General features: G+C 39.5%; 1 protein-coding gene across 2 annotated transcripts in view; it reads right to left on the bottom strand.

The window, feature by feature from the left end:
• The window catches only part of LOC106897831 (ligand-dependent corepressor), a 75,374-nt gene extending 70,497 nt beyond the window's left edge, over nt 1–4,877 (bottom strand). The window contains exon 1 of one of the 2 annotated variants that reach the window (XM_014958718.1): nt 4,786–4,877. The gene's annotated coding sequence lies outside the window, so the exon portion shown is untranslated. The remainder of the gene's footprint in view (nt 1–4,785) is intronic. The other variant, XM_014958741.1, reaches the window with a different exon arrangement.
• Between the last annotated feature and the right edge of the window lie 1,123 nt (nt 4,878–6,000).

Consider the following 6,000-nt stretch of genomic DNA (forward strand, 5'->3'; position numbering starts at 1 on the left):
TTTCAAATCTATGCAAGAATCTGCAGAGGGGAATGAAAATGTGATTCTGCTTTGGAAACTAAATATATTTATATCACCTGTCATTGAAAATCTGATGATCTTCAACAGATAGCACAGACCAGTGAAAGTTTATTTAATGTTTCTTAGTTGAGAGGTGAATATCCTAAGCTTACCTGTAAGGTAAAAACTGCCAAGAGGTATTTTACTCTGTTATTTGTGATTGTAGATGTCTGTCTGACGCTAAATAAACCTCCATCATAAGCCATTACCTAATTGCCCTGATGAAGAGTATGCCTCCTGACTCCAGCTAGCTAACAGCATCCTGAAAAATCTTAGGATACGCAAAGACACACCGCTTTATTAAGTGATTATTTCACTAAAACACCAGTGAACTCTTGACTAAGAAGCTAAGAGAAGAAACAAATAATCTAGACCATGGAAAGAAGATTGAGTCATGAATACAGTGAATATGAAGCACACCTGATGTTTTGAGGAGGGTTCCCAGAAACTCAGGAAAAGTGTCCTTAGCCTTTTCAGGTGGACTGTTCAGTTCTGTCTCAACAGAAAGCATGATCTAGGTGAAATCAGTGGGTGACACAGGCAGCTACACAAAAATGAAAGGGGAACTGAAAGGAGGGCAGGGGGCAAAAGTTATGCACGTATAATACAACTCCAAATAAAGATAAGCACATAGGAGAAGTATCTTAGCACTGAAAGACATGAGCATAGAAGTCATACCAGCTACAGAGCTGATTATAGTGACTAATTGTGATCTCTGAGGTAACATGTGAAAGCATGCCCCAAGTGCACACACCACAAGGTGCAAAGGGAGCACAGCTCAGCACCCTCTGGCTTTATGGTCACTTCCAGGACAACAGTATGGAGAGCACAACTCCTGGTACAAAGTAAGCACACAATAATGCCTGCAGACAGGACAGAAGATGCACCTGTGTGATTGTTGTTACTCTTGTGCCAGCAGAACTAAATATCAGTAGAATTACTGTTACCTATTCTTCATTCACACCTTGGGTTATGCCTATGCAGTAAAAAAACCGCAAGCCCTGATATTCCTCTGGAAATAGAGAAGCATAACCACAGCTGCTGACAGCTTCCTAACATCAGATTATAGCAGCAAAACAATTTGGTGCTGAAATAAGTTGTGGGAACTGAAATTGCCAGATGCAACGGAGCATTCCTCAGTGTAGATCAGGAGCAGTGAACCTTTGTTAAAAAATTACACACAGATGCAAGAGACTTGCAGTAAACAGCTACAATAGCCTGACCTTTGGGGTTTAGTGGAAATTTTACCAAAGACCAAGTGACTGATAAATCTCTCTCTCCCTTCTGATGTCATGTAAAGTTTGCCATCGTTTCATGTAGCAACTCCTTGAATCTTACTAACCTTTCTGCTTCAGATATGGGATTGGCTGTGTGTAAGCTATGCCTGCAGACGTGCTTCATGGGAGAAACACCCAGTTTCTTTAGGGTATTTTCTGTCCAACTGCAACTGGGGTTACACTGCACTTTTCTTTTTCCTTCTTGACACCATCACAGGACAGGAGAAAGGCTGCTTAACATCAGGCACTTCTAGTCACACTCTTCCTTTTTCACTGGCAACACAAACAACTGTGCAGGTCCATACAGAAGACAAAAAAATAATTGGTTTTTGCTTGCATTATTTCTAGACAGGAACAATTCCCTGTCCTCATCCATTTATGTCAGCAGGAGCGAGTGGCAGGACCCAGGACAGCTGAGACAGCAACGCTGCTGAAATCAAGACCTGTTTGACTTCCTCGCTTGCTCTCTCACATTGCCTGTCTTTTATTCCAATTTGAGACAAACATCTGGTATTGGATCAGGGCTGAAGATCGTACTCACAACAAAAACCTTGGAATTTTGTTGATGCAAAGTAACATGATAGAGCATAAATCTTTTACAATAGCCATTCAGGATTTCAAAGTTATGCCCAAGTATTTTCTCTGGGTATCTACAGTGAATTTGGTGCGTACAGGTATATTTAACAGTTTACATCGCACTTAACTGAGTTATGCACACAGTAATTTCAGCTTCTATCATCATATTTAAGTCTTCCCCAAGCCAAGCAGCTCTGTGCAGCTTTTTGACACTGCCTAGCCTTCTCCATCTCATTTACTGCAGACCTTTTAGGAATTCCTGAAGCCCAGCATGTTATTGGCCTTTCATAATTAAGTCAGTCAAACATTTAATCCACTATACTTTGGTTGAGGCCACCCTGTTACCTCACAACTTTTGTTTCCTGTCTAGTTGAAGTTCTTTGCTTAAAAGCAGCATGTCACTTGAGAAAAGATAACAGTCCCATACTTTCTGCACATCAAGTTTCTCAACAGCATCGAATTACTGCAGAATCTCACGATATGCTCACAGTTGACCAAATTACAGATTTCTAGTCAAGAACATCAAACAGCTAAAGCCAGTATCTGGAGATCAGCCAGTCTAGCTTCAATGTTAAAATTGGTATCTCAATAAAACGGTCTTAGCAGACCTGCTACTGCCTCAGGTCTGTTCAAAGAATAAAGGCCCTGTTTAGGATGCTCAGCAGATCTAAAAACAATTATTTGGTGCTAAGTGAAGACACACTTATCCTTCTAAGAAACTGCCCACCCACAGGCCCTTTGTTCAAAATCCGAGTTAAATTTTCCAGGTAATCTACACACCTGGAATGGTGTGTAGGAATGCCATTAGCTTGGCATTCCACACCCTGCTGTACCGCTACATTCACTGTAGACTGAAATACCTGTAACAACCTCTGCATCAGGAAACAACAGAAACACTTCACTGTTTTGAATGCCGCTTTGCTAGAAAAGCTTCATCCTTTAAGCTGAGGCTCACTGTCCACTTAAATCCAAAGCAGCTCTTTTTGTAACTTCTGAACAGCCTTTTCAGAGGAAAATCTCCGAAATGGATTTCCTAATCCATGGCTAGGAAACCGCCAGCAGCAGAGCCAGAGAAACAGTGAAGGAATCTGATACAAACTGCACTTCTGCAGGCTACATGCTAATTACCCGATCCAAAGGGATTAAAGAGTAGCACTCACAGATACTCAAAGTTACAAAACAGGTTGATGGCTATGACACTTGGTAAATATCTTCCCTTAAGGTCATTTTTTCCCCTGCAGAATTAATCATACATAGTTTCTCTAAAAGAAAGAGTCTCACGCACATGCAATGACCCAAGTATGGCATAAAGAGGGAACAAGAAATTGCACAAGACAGTGTGTGCAAGAAGCATAAATAACAATTTCATCTAAGTGCCTTGTTCCCCACTACTGTCAATTTTATACCTTCAATCCTCTGAAGGCTATTTCAGATATAGCCCATTTTTTAAAAAGTCTTCTTTGACACCAGAAACATTTCCAGGCTCCAGGAATATTACACTTCTAGAACACATTGTGCTTCAGTAGATTTGATAAAATAAACAGTAGTATTCACTGAGTCTCAAAATTCGCTTGAAAAGCTTGCAAGCAACCATAACAAACTGCTTTTCTATAAAACCCCAGGAATAACACCAGAAGAAGTGGGTGAAGGACTCAGCTACTAAACCAAAATGCAGCAGGACACTAGAACAAGGGTTGCAAAATACTGCACTTCCCTGTCACGAGTTCTTCTGAGAACATCTGTCCAAGCAGCCAAGCCAAAGAAGAACTGCAATCTTACCTACATTTATTACCCATGGACAGAGCTGGACAGCACAAACGAAAACTCAAGCAGAGAAGCTATAACCAATGACTTTAAAATGTTAGCCAAGAAGATGGGCACCGCTTTCAACAAGAGCAATTCAAACCACATGAAGAGACAGCTCCCTTCATTTCCAAGGGGAAAAGAACAGAAGCGCACCAGAAAATTAAGGCTGCAAAATCTACAGCTACACAATGAACATTGCATTCAGCATCAAATTCACTTCAGTAATTTAAATAGTTGCTTATAGTAATGTTTCAATAAGTAATTCAATTAAATATAGTAGTAGTTGAATACATGAAGCATTCCAAGAAGCGGCTGAGTCAAAAATACATTTTTAAAAATAGCACATTAGTTTAATGCTGTCTTCTTTATCTCTGAACTGCTAATTACAGCCAGACAATTGCTTACATAACAGAAAACATGCAATATCTCATTTTGCAATAACTACACAATCACAAAACACATTTGAAAGGAAGCTGCATTATTATCAAATCTGGAAGAATAGTTCAGCACACAGTTTACTCTTTCAGACAACTGGCCCCTTACAAGTACCACAATAATGTCACCTGCAATGCAGGGATTCAAAAAACTTCAGTGTGCAATTTTATTTTTTTGTTAACACTTATCTATATAAACACTTGCATCAAATATTTGATTATTTCAAGTATTTAAAAATCTCTCCTAGAGCCTGTATTCATGCATTCAGAAGTCTGAAGTGGTCTTTCATAAATATCTTGAACACAGTCTAAAGATTTTATAGGTTCTTGGATTAACCTATGGTTAATCTTATTAGACAAAGAGCCAAGATTTTCAAGAATGAGTGCTAAAGCTATAACACTAAATAAGTCTGGCTCATTTAAAAAGCAACCCTGAAATTCTTCCGACTCCTGCACCCATTTTAAAAATCACCAATAAGCACTAGTCAGACTGCAGAAAAACTGTTTCTACCAGCAGGCTTCTGAATATGCATAATGCCAATAAAGCTAATTACATTTCAAAAAATAATAATCTATGTGCAATTAAGATACTGGCAACATTTTAATGCAAAAAATGGTTTAAATATACTAACATCCTAGTCTTGGGACATCCAGTCAAGCTACGCAAAGAGATGGGTTTGTCCCTTGCATACTCCCAAATGTGGAAGTAGGATCAGAAACTGGATCTGGAAGAAAGGGTAAACAGCATGTTAGTTAAATTCACAGAGGATACTACGTTTGGAGATGTTGCAAACATTAGTGAAGACAAATACATAAATGACCTAGAGAGAAAATAAAATTAATTTGGAAACAAGAATGTCTCATGAAAAATAACTTCAAACACTCAGTGTAGAGGAAACACGGGGAGAGGGTAAGAAAAAGTAAAATGAAAGAAACCTAGAAGCAGCAACAGTGGACAGTCAGCTGAATATTTGCATTGAAAAAGCAGTTTGGAGTTGCAGAGGCATCAAACAGAGCAGGGAAATTAAAGTTCTTTCTCCAGTCTTTGAGCCAGTAACAATAGCCATCTCCTTGCACAATTGCCAGGGACTGAAAAATTCCCCTTCACTCCCAGCAAGTGGAAAGCTTGTCTCAACAGCAAATCAAGTTCTGCAGGAGGTAGGGTTTAATTTTTTTTAAGCAAAGTTAACATACGGTTAGCATAAGCCTACGCAGCAGGTTCTTCCAGTACTTCTGCTGCTCGTGCCTTTGTACAGAACAGGAGGAAGCTAACAAAATGAATCCATTTTTACAGGTGCAACTCAACCTCGTATTGTGCAGATTTATTCATGTCGTCCTTGAGGGGAAAAAAAAAAAAAAACAACACAAAAAAAAAACCCAGAATCCAAAAAACCAAAACAGCTAGTTCAACTACTAAAAAAAAAAATAACATTAAAACCCTTCTGCTTTAGTTACTTTCCTGAAAATGACATCCATCTACTTATCCATCACGGTAGATGTCTGAACTATCCAGGTTTAAGGGCAAAGGCAAGAAGGCAAGAGGAGGAAAGAATTGCCTCCACCTTCAGCAAGGCTACAAGAGAACCCCCACCCAGCAGCCACACACTGCAAACGCAGAAGTTTAAGCAACCAGCAGACATCAGACATCTCCAAGGACTGTCAAGCCTTTGCTCATCAGAAAGACTCCCAGGCACAAACTAAGCACCACTTACTCTTTCATCCCAAATTAACAGAATAGGTTAATTTTGCAGGATTTATTATTCTCTGTAACAAGGCTTCAGTGAGGTGACTACGCAGATGCTCTACACTCAGGGCAGTCCACAGATCAAAAAAAAATAAACCAACCC

This window comes from Calidris pugnax, unplaced genomic scaffold (genome assembly GCF_001431845.1).
Source record: "Calidris pugnax isolate Ruff unplaced genomic scaffold, ASM143184v1 scaffold4, whole genome shotgun sequence".
NCBI classification, from domain to species: Eukaryota; Metazoa; Chordata; class Aves; order Charadriiformes; family Scolopacidae; genus Calidris; species Calidris pugnax.